The 24638-nt window shown below is 39.6% G+C and overlaps 1 protein-coding gene and 1 long non-coding RNA gene across 4 annotated transcripts in view; one reads left to right on the top strand and one right to left on the bottom strand.

The window, feature by feature from the left end:
* Nucleotides 1-24638, bottom strand: part of Acvr1 (activin A receptor type 1) — a 124610-nt gene that overhangs the window by 88905 nt on the left and 11067 nt on the right. The window lies entirely within an intron of this gene.
* On the top strand, nt 961-4609 carry LOC125350652. Its single transcript, XR_007210787.1, has 2 exons — nt 961-2300; nt 4399-4609. It is a non-coding gene; the product is annotated as an uncharacterized LOC125350652 (long non-coding RNA).

Here is a 24638-nt window from a genome sequence, read left to right as displayed (position 1 = left end):
TGGCTATAACAGAAACTAGTCTAGGGAAGTGACCTTTGTAATTTAAATTTAAAAACAATACAGAACTAGAGAAGACACTGGAGGATATATTTTGTATTATCTTATTGCCAGCACCTGGCATAGGTCAGGCATACTAGTGCTCAAAAGTATAAACAGATCTCCCTTCTAACCAACTGGCTGACCCTCCACAAAGGCCATGCTAGAAATAAACTACAGATTACAAAGTACAGAGTGTGTTCTGAACCCCATCAAGTCAACTGCCTTTCCTCTGCATATTCATTCACACCCTCAACTAGGAAGCCATGCACCTCTACCACAGGTCTTTCTAGGTACTACAGTCATAAAAGTACTATGGCTATAATAGAAATATGACCAAGTTTCTACTCTCAGAGTATATTAAAGCATACATGTAAAACAAAAAGAAGAAACTGACATTCTGAAGGTAGGAAAAAAAACCTCACCAGACACCAGGTCTGCTAGCACCCTGATCTTGGACTTCCTTACCTCCAGAACTATACTCGACTACTTATAAATTACCTAGCCCAAAACATGTTTTAGCAGCCCAAATGCAGTGGCTTTATACTCTGTCCAAAGGGGCAAACTTTATCCAGTAACAGTAACATAGAAATGATGGGGTCCAACTAAGTTGTATACACGTAACAGTAGTGTCAAAAGGTCAAGGAAATAAGTGATGATTGCTGGCTAAGATGATACAGTGGGTTGTTCAGTAGCACCCAAAAATATGTTCATACGTTGGACACTAGTGGCTCATGCCTGTAATCTCAGCTCCTCAGGAAACTGAGATCTGAGGATCTACTCAGGAAGATGAGAGCTAAGGATCTCAATTCAAAGCCAATACAGGTAGTTAAGTCTGTGAGACTCTTACCTCCCCTTAATCACCAAAAACGCTGGGAGTAGAGGTATGGCTCAAGCGGTAGAGCTTGAGCACAAAAGCTCAGGGACAGTGACCAGGCCCTGAGTTCAAGCCCCAGGACCAATTAGTTCATGCACACACATGCATGCACACATGCGCGTGCACACACACACAATAATATATATTTTTGAATCTGCAAATGGTCTATATCATAACTCTAGAATCTGTAAATGTGAGTTTGTTATGGTTTGCATATGGCATATCTCTCAAAAGGCTCAAGTGTTAAAAGGTTTGGTAGCAGCTGGTAGAGCCAATCATTGAGAGGTGACTGGATCAGCTTTGACCTATTCAATGATTATCCCACTAATGAATACATACTTTGATGTAATTATTGGGAGATGGTAGAAGCTCAGAAGCAGGACCAGGTTGGAGGAAGGTCACTGGGGCTTGCCTTTGAAGGTTCTAAGTTCTCCCTGCCCCTTTGTTCCTCTTGATGCTTCCTGGCTTCCATAGGTGAACAGCTCTGTTCTACATTGCCCACTCCACCATCATGTTCTGTCTAGTCTCAAGCCAAAGCAAAGGAACCAACTACCCATAGATTAAAACTTCTGACATTTCCTCCTTCAAATTGTTCCTTTCAGGTGCTAGTCACAGTGACCAAAATTCTGGCTAAGTCACAGCTTATTTAGGAAGGAAGTCTTTACAGATTTATTACATTAATTAAGAATCTCAAGATGAGATCATCCTGGATTATCCTGCTGGGACTTAAATCCAGTGCCAAAAATCCTTATACAAGAGGACGCATGGAGAGGCAGGGAGAATATCACATTACAATGCCGGCAGAGTTCAGTGTTCTGCTGTCATAAGCTAAGAAAGATGTGGAGATACCTGAAGCTGAAAGGGAAGGCTGCATTGAAGAGGTCTCCCCTCCAAACATTAGGGAGCACAGCCTTGATATTACACTTATGGCCTATACACCTATGAAAATATTCATTTCCATTACTGTTACCAGTACCATGTTGATTTGTTATGGAAACTAATCCAGATGGCAAAGGAAATGCCGCTGGGGAGGTTGGGAGGCAGAAGAAAGAAACAGAGCAAGTACACAAGGTGGCCAGAGAAACAAATAGTTTAGAAAGGCAAGCTGCTCCATCAGAGGCTAAAGACAAGGTAACACTTGACATACCTAGACCTAAAGGGCAACCTGAATATCAATCTAGGCCCTACTGATTTTATTAGCGAATGAGGACACACTTAAACCTCATTAATGAGTTTTATGCAAGAAAACAATATGTACAATGTACTGTGTAGGAACATCAAGTTACTATTAAGAAGAATGAGTTGGGTAGTTCATGATTATCATCCTATCTACAAAGAAGGTTGAGACTTGGAAACTCAAGGTTTGAGGCTAGCGGGGCAAAAAAAAGTCTGCAGGGGATACAAAAATCAATCCACAAAAGTCAGCAGCTTTGGAAATTATGGAAACAATTCCATTTACAGTAGCCAAAAAAAAAAAAAAGTACCTAGGGATCAACCTAACCAAAGACGTGACGGACCTATTTAATGAGAACTATAAAAATCTAATAAGGGAAATCAAAGAAGACACAAGGAGATGGAAAGACCTCCCATGCTCATCGGTAGGCAGAATCAATATAGTGAAAATGGCCATATTGCCCAAATTGTTATATAAATTCAATGCAATCCCCATCAAAATCCCAGTTACATTCTTCACTGAAATAGAGAAAGCAATCCATAAATTCATATGGAACAGCAAAAGACCTAGAATAGCCAAAGCAATTCTAGGCAAAAAAAAAGCAGTGCAGGAGGTATCACAATGCCAGACTTCAAGCTCTACTATAGAGCCATCGTAACAAAAACAGCCTGGTATTGCTATAAAAACAGACCAGAAGACCAATGGATTAGAACTGAAGATCCAGAAATAAAACCACACTTTTACAGCCAGCTGATATTCGACAAAGGAGCTAAAGACATACAATGGAATAAACATAGCCTCTTCAACTACTGGTGCTGGGAGAACTGGGCAGCCATATGCAGAAAACTCAACGTAGACCCAAGCCTATCACCATGCACCAAGATCAACTCAAAATGGATCAAGGACCTCAATATCAGACCTGAATCCCTGAAACTTCTGAAGGACAGAGTAGGAAAGACGCTAGAACTTATGAGCACAGGAAGGAACTTCCTGAATATAGTCCCAGGGGCACAACAAATAGGGGAGAGACTCGACAAATGAGACTACTACAAATTAAAATTTTTCTGCACAGATAAGGACATAGCCACCAAAATAGAAAGACAGCCAACCATATGGGAAAGGATCTTTACCAGCACAGCAACAGACAAAGGCCTAATATCTGTCATCTACAGAGAACTAAAAAAACTAAGCCCCTCCAAGCCCAATAAACCAATTAGGAAATGGGGAAAGGAGCTAAAGAGAGACTTCACAAGAGAACAGATGAAAATGGCAAAGAAACATATGAGGAAATGTTCAACATCCCTGGTAGTAAAGGAAATGCAAATAAAAACAACCCTGAGATACCACCTCACTCCAGTTAGAATGGCCTATACTCTGAACTCAGGTAACAACAAGTGCTGGAGGGGATGCGGGGAAAGAGGAACCATTCTCCATTGTTGGTGGGAGTGCAAATTAGTACAACCATTTTGGAGAACAGTATGGAGGTTTCTCAAAAACCTCAATATAGACCTACCCTATGACCCAGCCATACCACTTCTAGGCATCTATCCTGAACAGCAGGTCCCAAGATATCAAAAAGACATTTGCACTTCCATGTTTATCGCTGCACAATTCACAATAGCCAAAATTTGGAAACAACCCAGATGCCCCTCCACAGACGAATGGATCCAAAAAATATGGTACTTATACGCAATGGAATACTATATAGCGATTAGGAATGGTGAAATATTGTTATTCGCAGGGAAATGGTCAGAACTTGAACAAATAATGTTGAGTGAGACAAGCCTAAGAACACAGAAAACAAAGGGGCATGATCTCCCTGATATATGACTGTTAAGATCGGGTGACGGAGAGACAATAGAGACCAGGTCTGTGAAGCCATAAACTTCTTGTCAAATGGTATTTCCCACAGGAATGGGTCAGCGACCCAACATTATATAACTAAAACCAAACAACTACTCAACATATAAAGGTCAAAAATTTACCTCTCAGTGGAATACAATAGCTCAAAAGCTATGTATGTACATTCATATAAGACTATTATCGACATATTGTCTAATGTCAACATTACATTTAAAGCCCTAGGCAAATTTTCTTTGGCGTAGGCCACGTGACTACTGTATATGTTCTTGGTACATTGTGTATTGTATATATGTCTACCTGACCTAGGGAAGGGAAAGAAAAACAGGGTGTAAGATATCACAAAAAATGTATGCACTGCCCTACTATGTAACGGTACCCTTTTTGCACAACACCTTGTCAAAAAATTTTTGTTTAATTAATAAATAAATTACAATAAAAAATAAAAAAGTCTGCAGAACTCTATCTCCAATTAACCAGCAAAAAGCAAGGATGAGACATGACTCAAGTGATAGAATGTCAACCATGAGCAATAAAGGTGAACAAATCTGAAGTCCTAAATTCAAGACACAGTACCAGCAACCAGGGGGAAGGGGAAGAGAAAGAACTAGAAGCAAGTATCTAATAGACTTTCCCTTTCCCTTTGTGAAGAAAGATCTTTGCGGGGGGGGGGGGGGGGCGGAGGGGGGAACCAACCATGTTACTTATATGACAAAGGGACCAGACATGAAAGAATAAAGAATAATTTCAAGGGAAGTAGACTATACATTGTTTCAAATTAAAAAAAAAAAAAAACTGGAGGAGCAGCAATAGCAAAGTAAGTTTTAATCCACTCATCTACTGAGGGGCATCTGGTTTGCTTCCATATTTTAGTGATGACAAATTGTGCTGTAATGAACATAGTTGTGCGGGTGGCATTAGTATGGTCTTGCTTGTAATCTTTTGGGTAGATGCCCAAAAGTGGGGCTGCTGGGCCATAGGGGAGCTCTATGTTTAGCCTTCTGAGGAGTCTCCATACTGCTTTCCAGAATGGTTGAACAAGCTTACACTCCCAAAAACAGTGTAGTAGGGTTCCCTTTTTGGCCACATCCCCTCCAGCATCTGTTATTAGTTTTCTTGATAATGGAAACTTACTGGGGTGAGGTGGAATCTCAATGTTGTTTTGATTTGCATTTCTTTTATGCCCAGTGATGTTGAGCACTTCTTCATGTGTCTCTTGGCCATTCTCCTTTCCTCTTCAGAGAAGTTTCTTTTAGGTCTTTAGCCCATTTGTTGAAGGGGCAGTTGGTTCTTTTAGGACTTGTTTTGAAGGAATTTAATTTTTTGAGGCCTATGTATGAGTGGATCAAGAAAATGTGGTACATATACACAATGGAATTCTCTGCCTCTATCAGAAAAAATGACATTGCCCCATTCCTAAGGAAATGGAAGGACTTGGAAAAAATCATACTAAACTAAGTGAAGTGAGCCAGACCCAAAGAAACATAGACTCTATGGTTTTCCTCATTGGGAATAATTAGCAAACATCTAGGATAATCCTAGCAGAAGATCACAATAGGTCAATAGCTACGTACATATGAACACACAAGATGATGCTAAGCAAAATGAACTCCAAGTTATGGAAACAAGTGGTTTATCATTTTTGTTATTTTCAACATACCATGTGAAATTATGCTTTTTTCTTTTGGCTTTCTTCCCCTTTTTTACCCTTGATATCACTGTAACTGATTTTGATACCCTGGATATTGTATATACATGTATTGGAACTAGGGAATATCAAAATGGAAAGATAAAAGACAAACCGATGCAACAACAATGTTGCACAATGTTGTACAAAACTACATGCTTTAAACCAACCGTACAGCTCATGGGGAGGAGTGAAATGGGGAGAGGGGAATGAAGGAGGAAATAACAAGTTGGATAAGAAATGTACGCACTGCCTTATCTATGAAACTGTAACCCCTCTGTATATGACTTTGACAATAAAGAGATAATTTTTTTTAAGTAAGTTTTAAGTTTTCTCCTTTGGAATTTATATAAACTTTTCTTCTCTAAATTCTTTCTGACATGATTCCTCCTTGTTCTTTCCCCATGGCTCACCCAAGCTGGTCTTCTTTAATATCCCAGCTCCCTGTTTAATCCCTGCCAAATCAGATACCTCATACTTTCATGACTTTCAAACTATAAATTACATAAGTTCCCTCTTATTCAAAAATGCCTTCCAGTTGATGCCTAAAACTGTGAATAACAACACATACATGTTTATTTTCCCATTCATATACATACTTGTAAATATCTGAATTTATAAATTAGGCACAGTAATAGATAAATAACAGTAATGCATAATAAAAGAACAAATATAACAGTATGCTAAAATAAAACAGACATCCTGCACAAAAGGACATGCAACTTAAAAACTTCAGGATACTTCATTTCTGGACATTTCCATGTGTTATTTTTTAGCTAAAACTGAAGCTTAACTACAAAAGGAAAACTACAGAGAAGGGCAGAAAACTGTCCTTCACAAGGCAGTAAGATAGACTCTACTCATCCACTCATTCATCCAGTGTGTTCTGGAAAGAACTTGGGAATAAGCTGTTTTCCTCTGAAGTAATGAAAATGTTTTATATCTTCCTTTGCAGTGATGCTTATACAGATAAATACAGGTGCAAAAACTCACTAAGCTGCATGCTTTTATTCAGTGGGTGGCTAGAACACCTTAAGAAAACATAACTGAACGGAGAATTACCTAACTCTACCCCTCTCCTATTTTTTAAGAAAGTGGGTTTTAAGTCTCCATAACAGAGGCAACAAAAAAAAAAAAAAGGCAACATCCCAAACTGGGAAACTGAGGCTATTTTTGAAGGCAAGGAGAGCTAGATAAATGAAAATAAGACTGAGTTAAAAAAGCATGTAATAATACATGATCTCCAAAAGGGGCCTGTAGATAGGGTTAGAAAGGACTTCAAGAATATGCTTTAAAAAAAAAAAAAGGAGGGAGGGAGGGAGGGAAGGAAGGAAGAAGGAAGGAAGGAAGGAGGGAGGGAGGGAAGGAAGGAAGGAAGGAAGGAAGGAAGGAAGGAAGGAAGGAAGGAAGGAAGGTCCCATGCAAAATGAAATAAATGAATGCACTAGAGAAGATCAAGGGGGGGCGGTTAGCTAGGAATGCCTTTGATTCAATTTTTGATATCTAAAATACAAAATGTGTTTTACATTGCAACGCATTACAAATATGCATACATAAAACTAAGACTGCAAATGTCACTAAACAATTCTTATATTTGCAATGCATGAGCTTTTATTGAAAACTTATGTTTCCTTTCATTCTAACCTTGGGTAAAACTCACTAACTTGACCCAGTCATGAAGTGAGAACAAGAGTGTGCACAAGTACTGAGGCCTGAGTGTCAAGGTTTCACCTGGGCAGAAAGAAATAGTTTAAGGGAAAAAAAAAAATCTATTCCCATTTAATATTACGGTCAATGGTGTTAGGGGAGTGAGAGTGGGGAAGGAGGTTGCTTTACAACAGAGAGCTAATTTTCTAGAGCTTTAAAAATACATAAAAAGCAATCTGTATTTTACAAGGGAGATTTTTATTTGCTTGTTAAAATTTCTAGTTTGACCACTATTAAGTTCCAACCCACCAGGGTCTCAAATTTGAGACTCAATTTGAATGCTCTATTCAAGGTAGCTATGCAAGGGAAAATAATTCACAATCTTACTAAGATTTTGTAATCCAACAATAAAATAGGGGGAAGGGAGAAACCTACAAAAGAATACAAAGAGTAATGGTATTGGAACAAGGAGGAACAGACTGATTCTAGCCAAAGAATGAGCAATGACACAGGCTGTGTGGGGTAGGTGATGATACATGAATGAGAGGAGAAGAGGGCAGGGAGAACAACTGACAGAGAAGGGTTTGGGCTTAGACAAGAATGGGAAGCCTGACTGTGGTGGTTTAAAACATGGTCCCCAAAATCCTTTGGCTCTCTTCCCATCAAGAGGTAGGATTCTTAACCATCCTCTTGAACCTGGACTGTTTAACAACTTGACCAATAGAATATGGTGGGAGTAACAGGGTATCAGTTTCAAAGACCAGGCTTAGAAAGTCTATTTATGTCTCTTGGGACACTTGCTCTTGGAAGTCCACCTCCATGTTCTGATGAAGTTACAATAACCCATGGAGATAGACCACAGGTAAGTGTTTCAACTGATAACCTCAGCTAAGCATCAGACATGAAAGAATGGAGGAAATGTGTGATCAGATGATTCTAGCCCCACAGCCTCCAGGCATTCCCATTGAGCCCCCAGACATTGTACACAGAGCAAAATTTTCCCTGCTTTGCATATTCTAAATCTCTGACTCACCAAAATGGCTGTGGTTTTATGTCACTATATTCAGGGTAGCTGAGTACACAACAAATGGACTGGCTGAGTCCCAAACAATCTAACTGCGACTACTGTCAAGGGTGCAAGGGGAATGCAGTAGAATGTGGGAAAGGAGTTTGGAAAAAGTTATCCCCTTGGTGAAAATGCAAACTTGTTCAACCACTCTGGAAAGCAGTGTGGAGGTTCCTAAGAAGGCTAAACATAGAGCTCCCCTATGACCCAGCAGCCCCACTTTTGGGCTTCTACCAAAAGATTATAAGCAAGGCCACACTAAAGCCACTAGCACAACTATGTTCATTGAAGCACAATTTGTCACTGCTAAAACATGGAACCAACCCAGATGCCCCTCAGTAGATGAGTGGATCAGGAAAATGTGATACATATACACAATGAAATTCTATGCTTCTATCAGAAGGAATGATACTGCCCCATTTGTGAGGAAATGGAAGGACTTGGAAAAAATCATATTACGTGAAGTGACCCAGACCAAAGAAACATAAGCCCTATGGTGTCCTTCATAGGGAATAACTAGTACATGATTAGGCTAGTCATAGCAGAAGATCAAAATAGCCCAACAGCTATACCATTATGAACACATAAGGTGATGCTAAGCGAAATGAACTTCAAGTTATGGAAACAAGTGTTATATCATTGTTGTAATTATTTTCAACATGCCATGTGTTGTTGTTGCTTGTTTTTTGTTTCTCTTGTATTCCCTTCCTGTGGTTGTACCCCGCTATCACTGTATCTCATCTAAGTACCCTGGATACTGTACATACAGGTACTAGAACTTCAGAAGGGAAAGGAAATATCAAAATCAAGAGACAAAGGGTAAAATGACAAACCATCCCAAAAGCAATACTTACAAGACTATTTGGTGTAAACCAACTGTACAACTCATGGGGGGTGGAGGGAGAGGGAAAAAAAGAGGTGGGAGGGGGCAAATGAGGGAAGAGGTAACAAGTTGAACAAGAAATGTACTCAGTGCCTTACATATGAAACTATAACCCCTATGTACTTCATTTTGACAATAAAGAAAAACTTTTTTTAAAAAAAAGATATCATTCCCTATCTTGAGACAACCTGAGCAATTTAAAACTACTTCTAATGATCAGGTGATGCACTGCTCAAGGGAATTATATAATCAAATTAGAAAGATTATATTAGCGACAAAGTAGATTTTCAGCAAGTTTAAGAAACAATGACATAGTCATAATCTTAAGCATGTCTCTCATACCTATACTCATTTTGCAAATGATACAATGGAAGGAGAAAATAACCTAGAAGCTACTACTACAGCAAATCTTACTGGCTCCTGATTCCAACCAGCTTCTTCTCACAATCCAAGACAATCCAACAATCACTACCTCTCACCAACTCCAACTATCTAATTAAACGTACCATCTATAATTGACCAAGTCTTTTTTTTTTTGAACACTCTGTTCAGTGAGTAAAGTTCACTGATCACATGTTCTGTGGACTGCCATAACAATCCCCAACCACTTCATCTCAGTTTCTATACCTGTCACATTATAGGTAAGGAACAAATCGCTCTTCTCACAAACACTGTGGACTACTGTTTCCAACTTCCCTACAGATAATCATCAAGATTGAAATTCCTGAGAATTCCTAAAATTATAAATTTTTAAAGTACTTCCAGTACTCTTCATTCACAATCCTGAATATCTTCTTTTTAATTTTTTTTAGTAAACGAGAACTGTTAAGCTTAATAGTACTGACAAAAACTATGGCTTTTAGAAAATACTCAAACATTGGGAAATGCCTGCAGATATTATTGTATAGCATTCAAATAACCTAGCAAAGATAATGGCACTACACAAAATCACATGTTACAGCTGCCAATTTTTATGGACTTATTTACTTCCAAAACTCATTATCTCTGGGCACACTACTCATAAGATTTTATTTAAATAAAAAACGTGCATTTCTTCACTGACTTTGTTTTCAAGAGTGACTCATTATTAGCAGAAGACAGGGCCACGGACACACACATATAACCTGACAAGAGCAAGGAGCAAATGTAACTGGTTAAATCGTGACCACTTTTCTCCTTCATGCTCTTCTCTCAATTCCCGGAATAGTCGACCTTAACCTTCTACTCCATGTGTCAGCATTTCCTGTTCTGGCTTTCAACTTGAAGTCAGTAGATTCATTATGGACACTAACATCTCTATGCTGATTGTGGCTCACAGCTACCTTATTGAACAATGCAAATATAGAGAATCTTAGAGTAAGGAAGTGAAAGAGAGGAAGAGTAGTCTCAGAAAATTTCAAAATGCGGAGAAAGTTAACAGAGAACAATCTGGAAGATGTATATGATCACTACATTCTTCCAGAGAAGTAAAAATAAGGGAAGATTGGCAACAAAGACATAGTCCAAGGCAAGATTAGAGAATGGGCTTTAACTATTGGTAAATGCCAGTCCTGGAGAACCTTGACCCTAAAAAACAAGTAAGTCATACACAATTAATTCAGTTTCCTTTTGCAGTACAATTCTTAAACTGACCGTCCAAGGGAATATACACATTTATATTTTAGCAAAGCATATAACAAAAGTCACTTGGGAAATATTTGTGGGTGCCATGGACAATGAGTTAAAGAAATATATGTTAAATAAAGAAATGAAAAAAGAGAGAGTTATCTGTTAAGTCTCTATGTACAGGGAACTGTCTAGAACTTCTATCTTCTATAAAATGTTTAAAATGGAGCCCAAAAACTTACTGCTATAGGAAGTACCTGACAAACTAAAAAAGTCATCTCCCTGGTGGTCTAGTGGTTAGGATTCAGTGCTCTCACCGCCACAGCCCAGGTTCGATTCCCTGACCCCCCCCCAAAAAAAAGTCATCATGGTAAATTTAAGGTCATACAGTATTTAAGGACACACAGTAACAAAAATAAAAGTCAAGGGCACAGTAGACAAACAGAGAGCAAGGGAGGGAAGGGGTCTTGCAGCAACATCAATAAAAATACTTTAGGATTTCTACTGGTAGTTAACTGTGTAAATAGGACCCTCTGAAATACAGCAGTTTTAGCTAAAAACAACAAAACATTAAAATAGAGAGCGACATAATTCAGAAGCTTTAAACTGCATGCATTTCAGAATAGTGTAATATAAGTTTACTCTAACCTATAAACTCTCTAACCACACAGTGGCTCAATTAATCCTTATATGCTGGGACTTCTAACTAGATCTGTGGTTAGAACAAATCTTCTATCACAAAACTATGGAGAAGTCAAAAAAGAAAGAAGTCTAGCTACTACTGCTGTCACCTTCAAATAGGAAACATTATAACCATAGTGTCTAAGTGCTTTGTTAAGACACAAAAAAATCATTAAATGTGTGAAGGGAAGGCATGAACAGAAACAGTCCAACCAAGAGTAACAAATTAAACTAGAAACCATGAAACAGTATGCATAGGGTTTGGTACTCACTGAAGTGTCAGGCATAGAGCAAAGTCTTGGAACACAGGCCCATGGAGAGAACTACTGTAATAGGTTACACTGGTCAGCTCGGGCTGCCATCACAAAACACCATAGGCTGTTTGCCCTTGACAACAGAAATTTATTTTCTCACAGTTGCAGAGGCCAAAAGTCTGAAGTCAAGGTGGTCAGGTTCTAGCGGGAACTGTCTTCCTGACTTACAAAAGGAGCCCTTCCTGCAGTGTGCTCACAAGGTGGAGAGACAGCAAACTCCCTGCTATCTCTTCCAATAAAGATGCTAATCTCTTCAAATGGGCCCTACCTCCATGACCTCAACTAAATCTAATGAGCCCACTAGACCCTGTCTTTAAAAACCATCACAGTGAGGCTAGGATTTCATTCAACATATGAACTAAGAAGGAAGGAAATTTATGAAATTTTATTTGATTGGTTTTATGTGCAAAATAGGATGCCCAGGAATTCCTCATCTTCGTGACTTAGCCTCCCAGGAGTTCATGCCTGAACTAGACAACAATTGTTAAAGTTCTCCTCAAAAGCTGGCACCTGGGGCTGGGGATATAGCCTAGTGGCAAGAGTGCCTGCCTCGGATACATGAGGCCCTAGGTTCGATTCCCCAGTACCACATATACAGAAAACGGCCAGAAGCGGCGCTGTGGCTCAAGTGGCAGAGTGCTAGCCTTGAGCGGGAAGAAGCCAGGGACAGTGCTCAGGCCCTGAGTCCAAGGCCCAGGACTGGCCAAAAAAAAAAAAAAAAAAAAAAGCTGGCACCTGGTGGCTCACACCTATAATTCTACCTACTCAGGAGACTGAGATCTGATGATTGCGGTTCAAAGCCAAACTGGCAGTAGTCCATAAGATCTTTATCTCTAATGAACCACCAAAAAGTTGGAAGTGGAGCACTGTGGCTCACGTGATAGAGTGCTATCTTGAGCACAATGTTCAGTGACAACAACCAGGCCCTGAGTTCAAGCCCCAGGACCACCACCACCACCACCACCCACACACACACAGCTCTCCTCAAAACTGCTGCTAGTGACTACTGCAAAGCCCAAATCCAAATCTGGTCAAATCTCTTCCCTGCCTAAAATTCCCCAATAACTCACACAATCTGGGGAACAACATACAACATACAATAAGAAGTCTTGGTGATGTAGTCTGGCTCAGCCTCTCCAGGCTAGAATCACAGCATTTCTGCTCATACCCTAAGCTACAGGTCAATTAAACTACCTGCAGTTTCCAGCATGAATCATGGCCTTATTCCTTCCAGCTTGCACAGAATGTCAGCATGCTAGACCAGGTAAACTTCCTACCTAGTCTGCATTTAACACCTCTCCTCTGTGTCATAACTTTTCCTACATCCTTCCTCTGAAAGGTTAGGTGTTTCCCTTCTGGATCTCTCCTCCAGAGTCTGCACACCTTCTATACTTGCCAAGCTGTAATGCAACCAGCGATTCATGTGTCTCCCTCACCAAACTGTGAAGCCAGGAATAGCAACTTTGATCCTTATGCTGCCATCACATATCTAACACATAACTGAAAGGAAAGAGAGTGAAGGGAAGAAAAGAGGAGAGAAGAGGGCAGGGGAGAGAAGGGGAAGGCAGGGGAAATCATGAATCAAATAAGTCACAAAAGACCAACACATTTTTATTCTAATAATTCATACACATCTCTCATAGACATATTTATAGTTACTTATCTGCAGTGATTTCTGTGAATATTTGGTGATTATTTCAATCCTCAGAAAAATGGACAACAGAGAAATTAGAGAATGAAGAAAAACAAAATTATCTTTGCCACAGAACTAGCACACCCCAAACATAGTGCCTTTATGCCTAACAAACTTGACACTACAGCCCACCATTTATAGATGAACTGATGGGTCCCTCACAAAGGTGAAAATTTGCCTACTCCGAGTTGGCAGGGGCACTTTTAAACTAATTAAAGCATCTTCCCTAGGTGAGTAACTCATGTGTACCCTACTCCTCAGAAGAGCCAACTATATACAAAGGAGGCAGAGCAACTGTGGGTGGTCTTGGGTAAAAGTCTTCAGTATTCTGTAAAATCTACTAGCACACTTGCTGGGTCAATGGTCCTTCAGCAAGAGTAACTAAATAAAGGAGGAAAATGACTTTATAGTCTCTCTGACTAATAGTTTGCCCTTTTCTCCTCCCAAAAGTAACAAGCGCCTAATGATACATTTTTGATGACCAAACATTATCTCATCTGCCTTGATCTCTCTTAATGACTGAAACATTCCTTACTTCATAATGAACCAGTAGCCTAAAATTTTAACATAAACATAAGGAGTCACATTTTTATTCTTCTTCCTAAGCCTAATAAACCTCATGAAATATCTTTTAAAGTGATGTACACTGAGTTACAGATTCTTACACATGACTCTAGCAAGAGCTTATAACTAAAATTGTAACATAAACATAAGGAATCAAATTCTTATTCTTCTTCTTAAACTGAATATAATCTCATTTTTTTAAAGTGATATACACTGAGTTACAGATTTTTACACATGATTCTAGCAAGAGCTTATAACCTACCAGCCCTTAGGATAAGACAGACACATACTATCACACTATATATATATATATGTATATATATACATATATACATACATACACACACACACACACACACACACACACACACACACACACACACATGTTGTCCCTTGGCTATAATGAAGGTTGAAGAACACTTTCAGTATTTCTTCCATGACAAATCAGATCTGAATAATTCCTATCTCAGCTTCATCCCTCCTGGTATGCTCAGTTAAAGCTACTTCCACGCAGTTCCAGCTTCCCCCCAAGCAACTCTTTCCTTTTCAACTGTTCACTGCTCTGTTGAAACCCATTCTAAAATATGCTGATTCCACTTCTTTATTCTCTTTTATCAATCCCCTACCCCAAATCTATTATTGTGTCTTTAATGTCTCATAGTCAAACTTGATACAAGATTTTTGGTGCTTTTTTTTTGGGGGGGGGAAGGGGGGAGAATGGTTCACTGTGATAAAATGGATTGTGTAACACAAAACACCTCCATAAACTCAATATAGTAACTATTAAGAGTCTACTGTGTACCCTATAAAGTTGTAGCGCCTTAAGCTTTGTGAGAGTAGATTCGTCTTGTGTTTCTCTACATAGTTCATCGAAGAACCTCACACAGAACGGACACCTTCCTGAAGACCAGAGAGCATTTAGGCCCCTCCACTGTAGGTGATTTATATATTAAAATAGAGACCACCCCTGACTTACAATGGTTCAACTTAGGCTTTTCACTTTACACTGATGCAAATGTGATATATACTCATTAGTTCCCACACCTAGAATTGTGCATTTTTGTCTTTCCCAGGCTAACAATGTGGTAAAACAGACTCCCTTTCTGTGAGCAACAGAGAGAACTGCCAGTCAGTCGTGAGGTCACCAGGGTAAGCAGCTGATATTCCATCCTCTCTCACATGGCTAAATTGTGATGTCTCTAGACCAAGTTATTAAATGCACTGTGCACTTTTCAATTTGCGTTGGGTGTATCTTCAGTTTATACTGGGTTTGTTGGGACATAATCCCAACTCAGGCCAAGGGCCATCTGAATAAAGGAATGCCAAAACAGGGTGACAAAAATGAAGTATGTTTTGAATATTTACAAAACATGCAGGCAATGCTATTCTGCTGATCTCAAGGTATTGATAAACTCCATATGAGGTACAATTTCAAAGCTATAGGATCTACGATGTCTTCTTCAATCTTGTTGGGATATTTTGTGGAACTCTATTATTCAGAGATAACTTCAAGATGGGAAGAAGCATCCTGTGGGTGGAAAGATTGGGTCAAAGTTTCCCACCATTACCACCCAAGGAAGCTGCTTCTCAGCAGCAGAAAATTAGTCAATAACAGCTCAACAACGAACACTGTCTCTATCTGCAGGGAATTTACTAATTGAAAGAAAAACAGAGAAATCCTCCCCACCCATAAAATAGAAAAGGCACTGCACCACAGAGCCAGGGTTCCATCTTGGCCCCATCACTAAATCATTAGTCATCAGCAAGTTCTCTTTAATGCATTTAACCTTCAGAGGCTCTTTCCTCCGTAAAGTGGGATACTACTCCTTTCTGTCCTCTTCTTTCAGTGGGTGACTGAAAGGATCACTAAATGTGCTGTTGCTTTATGAAAACACAAAGCCCTCTCCAAATCTGAGTGACATCGGGACAAAGGTTCAATTCTTAATCGCATGCTGCCTTATTGTCACCATAAAAAGAATCTCGAATGACATTTATAAACATATATATATATATATACATATAGTTTAGATATTGAGATTATTTCAGAGAGGGAAAGAAATGGGAGGTTTCAGGATAAAGTAAGAAGCTACATTAAAAAGTAAGGCAATTTATGGTATTCCACTGTGAAAATCTGAACAGGGCCAGTCTTTATTCATGATTGAAATGACCATATAAGTAACCAGAAGAGAACTAACCCTGAACAAAACTAGATTTAGTCTCCAAGGTCCCATACCATCCTGGTCTCTTTTTTTGTCCCAATCAAAATATCTATTTAAAAAATGTAACTTGCTCCAGTTGCTGCCTCTTCAACCCACTATAATTAACAAATACTATTAATGATGAACTGATTAACCAACACAAACTGTCTTCCTTAGCTCTTGCACATCAGGCCATAGAAGTACCTGCCAAAGGACCTCCCTCACATTTTCAGACACATTTGGGCTATAGGTGCACTTCCCTCCTCTCCAAGGCATTTACCCTAAAGCTTGGGGGCAAATCACTCCCCACTTAAACTTCACTGTGGCCTGGACTATCCCAGGGCAGGCTCTCATCCATCCACAGCCCAGTGCCTTCCTCTGGGCTGCTCTGTTGTGTCTGACTACAAAGCTCCACTGAGCATCCCCAGGCCTGTCACACCACTCAAATATACATGTCGTCCAGTTGAGCCTGTCACCTGCGGGCATCCCCTATGGTCTTCAGAGCTTCTCATCCTCTTTCCTCAACCTACCCAGCAGATTAGATCAATCAGCACATCTTATCAGTTCAACTGCTCACACAACCTTAAAATCCTCAGCATGCTTTCCAGCCATACTTGTCACCAACTAAACTCTGGCCCTCTTAGCTAAAGCGCTACTCTTCTAATGATTTTCAGGGAATATACTGGGGTGGTTCACTCTAACATGCTGCTGCTGAGCCACAGTGGAATTTAAATTCATGACTTCCTGCTATGCAGACAAGCACTGTGCCACTTGAGCCACATCTCCATCCCTCTTTATTGTGGTTGCTTTCAACACAGGGTCTTGCTTTTTTGCCCAGACTCACCTAGTACCTCAATCCTCATATATACACTTCCCACTGTCACTGGTAGACAGATGAATGGACTACCACATTTTGCTTTTTCTACTGAGATGAGATCTCTGAACGTATTTTCCCCTGGCTAGTCTGAAACCACATCCATCCTTGTACTCATAGCTTCCCACATAGCTAGGATGACAGGCATACATCACCACACCCAGCTATTGGTTGAGATTGGATCTCACACATTTCTAGCTAAGGATGGCCTCAAACAAGAGACCTCCCAAACTCAACCTCCTGAGATTACAGGATCTACAGGATTGCAAGTAGGAACCACTAGGTCACATTCTCTTTTGTAATGGATGTTTTCCCTATCACATACTGAAACAAATCTGTAAGCAGCACATCAGACTATACTTCCACAAGTATAATTGCTTAAACCAACTGCACACATGCTAGATTAACCTAGGGACCTTTTAAAAAATTCCACCCCATATCCCAGACCAATTAAATCACAACTTCATGGGGTGGGGCTCAGGAACGCAAATAAGTTTGTGAACAACTGTATCAAAATGTTCCTGAAACAGTTCTTTAGGGAAAAAGGCTGAGCCAAGCTAGAAAAAAAAAAGTTGTATGTATGTGTGTTTTTAAAAAGTCACATATATATGACACACACACACACACACACACACACACACACACACACACACAGAGTAAAAAAATAGTAAGAGTGCCCAACTTCTACCCCAGGATTCTAGCACTGGAAGTCCAACATCCCAAAAGATTCCTGAGTCCCAGCAAACCCAGACAGCAGCACTCCCAATGCATATAAAGCAGTCTGAAGTTTGGGAAGCATCACCAGCATTTCCCAAAATATGTTTAACAGAATGTGCCCCACTAAGCCTGGGAGGTTAACAGCTGTGAGGCTGCACTGAGCTCCTTGGTGGAATAAATTTGTAAGACGCTAGGGATATCCCAGTAAAGCGATTAAGTTAATGATTTTCTATGATGAGGAACTGTCATTCTTAGATGTACACTGTACATTGTCTGAGGAAGGAAATAATGTCCTGCATTTCTCACACTTATCTGAAGATCCTTTTTTTTGGCCAGTCCTGGGGCTTGGACTCAGGGCCTGAGCACTGTTCCTGGCTTCTTTTTGCTCAAGGCTAGCACTCTACCCCTTGAGCCATAGCACCACTTCCAGCTTTTTTCTATATTTGTGGTGCTGAGGAATCGAACCCAGGGCTTCATGTATACGAGGTAAGCATTTTACCACTAGGTCATATTCCCAGCCCTGAAGATCCCTTTTTATAGATTATCTTTTGTACAATTTAGGTTCCAACAAACACTTCTGGGGTAAATGCTGCCCAATTGAGTACTTTGGGGGAAATACTTTTTACTTAAAAAAAAGAAAAGAAAATAATCAAAACTTCTAAGCAGGTCTTCTCACTTTTCCCCTTTGCTGTACCCTACATCGATGTTTCTCAATGTTTTACAAGTCACCTGCTAATACTATGACAGAGTTGGTTTGGGTTCAGTAGGATTCAGGGTAGACCTGATATTGCATTCATTTCAAACAATGTTACTATTTCTGATTCAAGCACTTCACCAAGGAGAAAAGTTCTGCTCTTACTTAGTTTTAAATGCTACTGTACTTCCTGCAAACCTCTGGGGCATGGACAGCCTTTGGACTCTTGATAATGACCTCTCAACCTTCACAAGAAGCTTAAGAGCCTTGCTCCCTAGGAAGGTGACCCATGATGTCTCCTTAAATGGAAATGAACATCCCAACTTTATCTCGTTAAGAACTCCATTCTGGTGTCTCACTTTTGTACCTTTGTTATTTGTTTTTCAGTCTCTGGCAAGCCCAGCTCTCTCTGGCAACCTTTCTGACTACACATTCTATGTCTAGCATATGATGAATATTCAATAAACCTATACAGAAAGGCAATAACATGGGGGCATAGGTTGGTTAACATGCTCTGGGTTTGTTGATCACTGTCACGAGGAAAGAAAAAGAAAAGAAGAATGGAAAAAGTGAAAAAAAGACTGGCCAGCATGATGGGACATGCCTATAATCTCAGCATTCAGAAACTTGAGGAAGGGTAATGGAGAGTTCAAAGCCACCACGTGATAGTCTATATAATGAGTTCAAGTTCAAGGCCAGCTTAGGCTAAACAGAAATGCAGACAGGCAGGCAGGCAGACAGCCAGAAGAAAGAAAGGAAGGAAAAGAGGAGAGAAAGGAAAAGGAGAGGAAGGGAAGAGGGCTGGGAGGAAGGGGAACAGGGAGAGAAATAAGACTTACGACATAATATGATTTTGATACACTGGATATTGTATATATGCTTACCTGAACTAGGGAAGGGAAAGAAAAATGAGGGAGGGTGTAACAGATGTGACAAGAAGTGTACTCACTACCTTACTGTGTAACTGTACCCTCTCTCTGTACATCACCTTTTCAGTAAAATTTAATTAAAAAATAACAGCAACAAAAAAAGACTTACAACATGGAGTCTGGTGATTTTGAATTTCTTTTTCTGGGGGGGGGGGGCATGAGCAGGAAAAATAAGTAAAATCTAAGTTAGAATCTACATATGACAGAATCAAATCACGAAAGAATAGCATCACATAGTTTTGATACACCACAAAAAAAACAAGATTCCCAGATTCCTTGAAATGAAACGTAAGTCCAAAAAAATCTTCTGATAGCTTTTAGCAGATTACAAGTTAACAAGCGGGAGGAGACATGAAGATATGAAGCATCACTTCACCTTCTCAGTCTGTGTTCATCACTCTACCAAGACTCTACCTCACAATTCTAAGTTCTAACAAATCCTTCTGAAAAAAGTACTCTAGCAGGTTTAATGTAGTCACAGATGTAAAAATCATGAGCAATTTATCACACTTAAGAGAACATTTAAAAATGTGTCAATGATTATTAGACACTTGTACTAATTAGACTACTTGTACTAATATACTTGCACTACTTTCACTCCAACTAATGGGAAATTAAAACCAGTTTCTTAAAAGTTCAACTCTCAGATCACAATTTAATCCTAAAGCAGATATAAAACCTGTCACACTGTAGAGGTTTTACTCAAGAAGAGAAAAGGACACGGTAATGTCCTGCAGGTAAGGTGAGCACCTTCACTGCTGGAAGGGTAAAACAGATGATGGAGGTGACAAAATATTCCAATATGTACTTCACTACTTTGTATTTAAAGATGGCCTCTTCAAAATTATGCATGGCTCACAGCACAAAAAAATGCTAGCTCTTAGTGCTTTCCCCCTTTACATCCATATGTATTTAACCACAAATCTGCAAAGTACTATGCTTTATGTTTATATTTATGGAATGATATATGATACACATGAACGGCATTATACTATGTCTTTAATATCTTGCTTTTTCTGCTTAATGTTATTTTGTACATACTTCATGGCCACTCATCCATTCCAAAACATTTTTGCACACCTACTGTGGCTAGGCAGCACAAGGGGCACATGTGTGGACTCCTTAGCCCACAGATGGAGTAACATTATATACAGATACACGCATAAGACACAGGAAATAATTAAGACTCTAACTAGATGGAATAGCCAACAAAAGCCTCTGAGAAGGTAACTTAAAAGTGACATCTGTTCGTGAAAATTCATCTAAAATAGTATTTTTTAGTGATTACACGATGCCAAATCATGTGTATAAATAAATCCTCTATTGTGGAGCACCTAAAATGTGTCCTTTCTGGTTGGGGTTATGGCCTAGTGGCAAGAGTGCTTGCCTCATATACATGAGGCCCCAGGTTCAATTCCCCAGCACCACATATACAGAAAATGGCCAGAAGGTGCGCTGTGGCTCAAGTGGCAGAGTGCTAGCCTTGAGCAAAAAGAAGCCAGGGACAGTGCTCAGGCCCTGAGTCCAAGCCCCAGGACTGGCCAAAAAAAAATGTGTCCTTTCTTTTGTATTCTTATTTTTACATTTTTGTGACTCTATAGCTATAAGAGTAAATATTTATGCCAGCCACTGGTGGCTCATACCTGTAATCTTAGCTATTCAAGAGGCTGAGATCTAAGGATCTCAGTTCAAAGCCATCCCAGGCAAGACAATCCATGAGACTCTTAATCTTCACTTAATCACCAAGGACAGTTCCCAGGCCCCGAGTTCAAGCCCCAGGACCAGCACACACAGACAGAGCTAGACAGAAATTGAGACAGAGAGACAGACAGAGGGAGAGAATTTAGGCAAAGATAGTAGCACACATTTGTAATCTTAGCCCTCTAGAAACTGAGGTAGGAAGATAACAAATTAGAGGCCAGCCTGAGAAACAGAGTTTGAGACCAACTTTGGTTATATAGTAAAATCTTTCTCAAATAAAATAAAACAAAAATATAAAAGGAAAGAGAAGAAATATGGAAGGAGCAGAGCAGGGAGGAAGGGGAAAAAATTTAATTGGTGCTTTTTTTAAAAAATGAGGAATCAGGGGCTGGGGATATGGCCTAGTGGCAAGAGTGCTTGCCTCATATACATGAGGCCCTGGGTTCGATTCCCCAGCACCACATATACAGAAAACGGCCAGAAGTGGCGCTGTGGCTCAAGTGGCAGAGTGCTAGCCTTGAGCAAGAAGAAGCCAGGGACAGTGCTCAGGCCCTGAGTCCAAGCCCCAGGACTGGCCAAAAAAAATGAAGAATCAAGAGCTAAAACATACTCATGAAAATTTTAGCAACCCAAACGTTTTAAGTCTAGGGCTGGGAATATGGCCTAGTCGCAAGGGCGCTTGCCTCGTATACATGAAGCCCTGGGTTCGATTCCCCAGCACGACATATACAGAAAACGGTCAGGAGTGGCGCTGAGGCTCAAGTGGTAGAGTGCTGGCCTTGAGCAAAAAGAAGCCAGGGACAGTGCTCAGGCCCTGAGTCCAAGGCCCAGGACTGCAAAAAAAACAACAAAACAAAAACGTTTTAAGTCTATCAACTAGTAAAACCAAATGAAACTGAAAGTGGTCGCCTATGCTGACAATTCCATCACCTGGAAGGCTGAGGCAGACAAATCATGGGTTCCAGGCCAGCCTGGGCTGCCTAGTGAGTTCCAGACCCGCCTATTTATATGGCAAGATCTTATCTCATTAAAACAACAACAACAGAAATCTGAAGGGACTGGTTGGTTTGGTGGGAGCCAATTCTAGAGAAAAAGTACAGTGCAGAACATAAACATGAATTTATATTTGTTGTTTACTTTCATTTAAATTTTTAAATATCTAATTTAGCAGCCAACAGGAAATTCAATCATATTATTAAAATATACTAATTAACTACTTCAAAATTTCACACAAACCCTATTTTTCCCTTCTTCAGATTACAAAATGCTTCCAAATATCAAAAGCTGTCTGCTCTGGTGTGTTCCAGTAAGAAATAAAATTTTGCTGTTTCTTAAAGACTGTCTATCACAAGCCTATTGCTTTTTTTTTCTAAAGCTATTTTTAAAATAAAACTTTTTCCCTAAGACTAAAAATCCATTGTCTCATTCTTGATCAATAATAAAAAGCTGACTGCACAAGTTTCTTGGTCACTAACTGCCTACTTACCATTCATCATATTTAAAGGGGGAAAACAAGATAATCAACCACATAAGCTCTGCTTTTTACATAAAGCACAAACCAGACACTGTGCTTTAAAATGATCAAAATAAAGCTGTGGTTAGCAAGGTTCCCAAAACCCAGAGCTACTCACAGACTCAAATTGACACTGGGAAAGTAAAGGGGGGGGTGATGGATGGATCATCAAGCTCCATTTACTGGAAAGACCAAAAATGATGAGAGAGACTATAACAGAATGGACAGATTATTAAACTGTATAAAGGACTGCATCTGCCCTTCTTGACAGACAAGGGAGGGAGGGAAAGCACCTCAGAAAAGATGACTTTCTTGGGCCACATGACTGGGACACAGCAAAAACAGACCAGGGCTGTGTCTGGTTGTTCTCTCATCTACCATCAAGCCACAGTGCTTCACAATCACAAGTGGCAACTCTAGTTCATATTGCACATATGATACAACCTATATGAAATTTAAAATGGAAACACCATTTGATTCAGCGATTCTAATCTTTGAAATTTAGCCCCAGATTTTCAGGAGGTAGGTAGGTATATAGGTTGTCAGAGCTATCTATCTATAAATTTAGAGCAGTCCTCCCTGTCCATAGGGGGAGATGGGTTTCATTACCCTCAGTAGATGCCTGACCATGGTGAGCACCAAATCCTACAAAAGCTATGCTTTTCCTAATATGTATATACATAGAAAGCCTGTTATAAATTGAGTACAATAAAAGATTAGCAACAACTTTGAATAGTTATGATTTGGTACAATAAAATTATTTTAAGATTTATTTCTAGAATTTTCCATATAATATTTAAGACCATAATTGACTTCTAGTAATGAGAAAACCAAAACTAATAAAGTATTTCTACATATGTACAGTCACTGCAATACTTGAATACATAATGTACCTAAAGTACAAAGTTAAGTAAATTATAGTACAAAATGATTGGACAGACTCAGCATTCTTCCTAGGATTGCCTAGCATGGGTGAAGCCCTGAGTTCAATCCTATGATCACACTCACACACACACACACACACACACAGTAACTGTTCATATGAACAGGAAAAATGTTTCAAGTCAAAAATGTTAAGTTGGGAAGGGGAAAGTTACAGAATTTAAATATGAGCAAAAAATACAATACACATACAAACAAAAATACAGTAGTAAGCCAGGTGCTGGTGGTGACTCATGCCTATAATCCTAGCTGCTCAGAAGGCTGAGATCCAAGGACCACAGTTTGACCACAGGCTGGACAGGACAGTTTCCTGTCCAGCCTGGACAGGAAAGTCCATGAGACTCTCATCTCCAATTAACCACACCAAAAAGCTGGAAATAGAGCTGTGGCTCAAGTCGTAGACACTGAGTAAAGTAGTTAAGTAGTTAACTTTGAGTGAAAAAGCTCAGTGGCAACACTCAGGCCCTGAGTTCAAGCCCCAAGACTGGTACCTCACCCCACCAAAAAAAAAAAAAAAAAACATGCATTGATAGTCAGGACAGTGGTATACACAGGTAGTTCCAGCTGCTTGGCAGGCTGAGTCAGGAGGATTGTTATAACCCAAATCCTTAAGGACAACCTAGGCAATACAATCAGACCTTGTCTCAAATGCATGAGTATTCATATATGCTTGCATATATAAATGCAGCTACGTGTATTTCCTCACTCTATTCCCCTTTTAGGGTGCTAGTAATTGAACACAGAGCCTTCCATGCCAAAGCAAGTACTCAACCATTGGGCTCCATCTCAAACTCCCAAAATTCTTCATAATGATATTTTTTTCTTCAAGAATGGAAAATAAAAGACATTATTTAATCTTATATAAGTACTTGATTCCGTAGGAAAAACATGTGTAGGAAATCTTATTAATTGCAAGTGTAAAAATAAAGCTATTTATGAGTAAAAATTGAAAACATCAACTCAATTTTTTAAAGTTAGAGTTG

Source organism: Perognathus longimembris, chromosome 4 (genome assembly GCF_023159225.1).
Source record: "Perognathus longimembris pacificus isolate PPM17 chromosome 4, ASM2315922v1, whole genome shotgun sequence".
Lineage (NCBI taxonomy): Eukaryota > Metazoa > Chordata > Mammalia > Rodentia > Heteromyidae > Perognathus > Perognathus longimembris.
The sequence above is the reverse complement of the archived record's forward strand: the minus strand, read 5'-3'. Positions and strand labels throughout refer to the sequence as shown.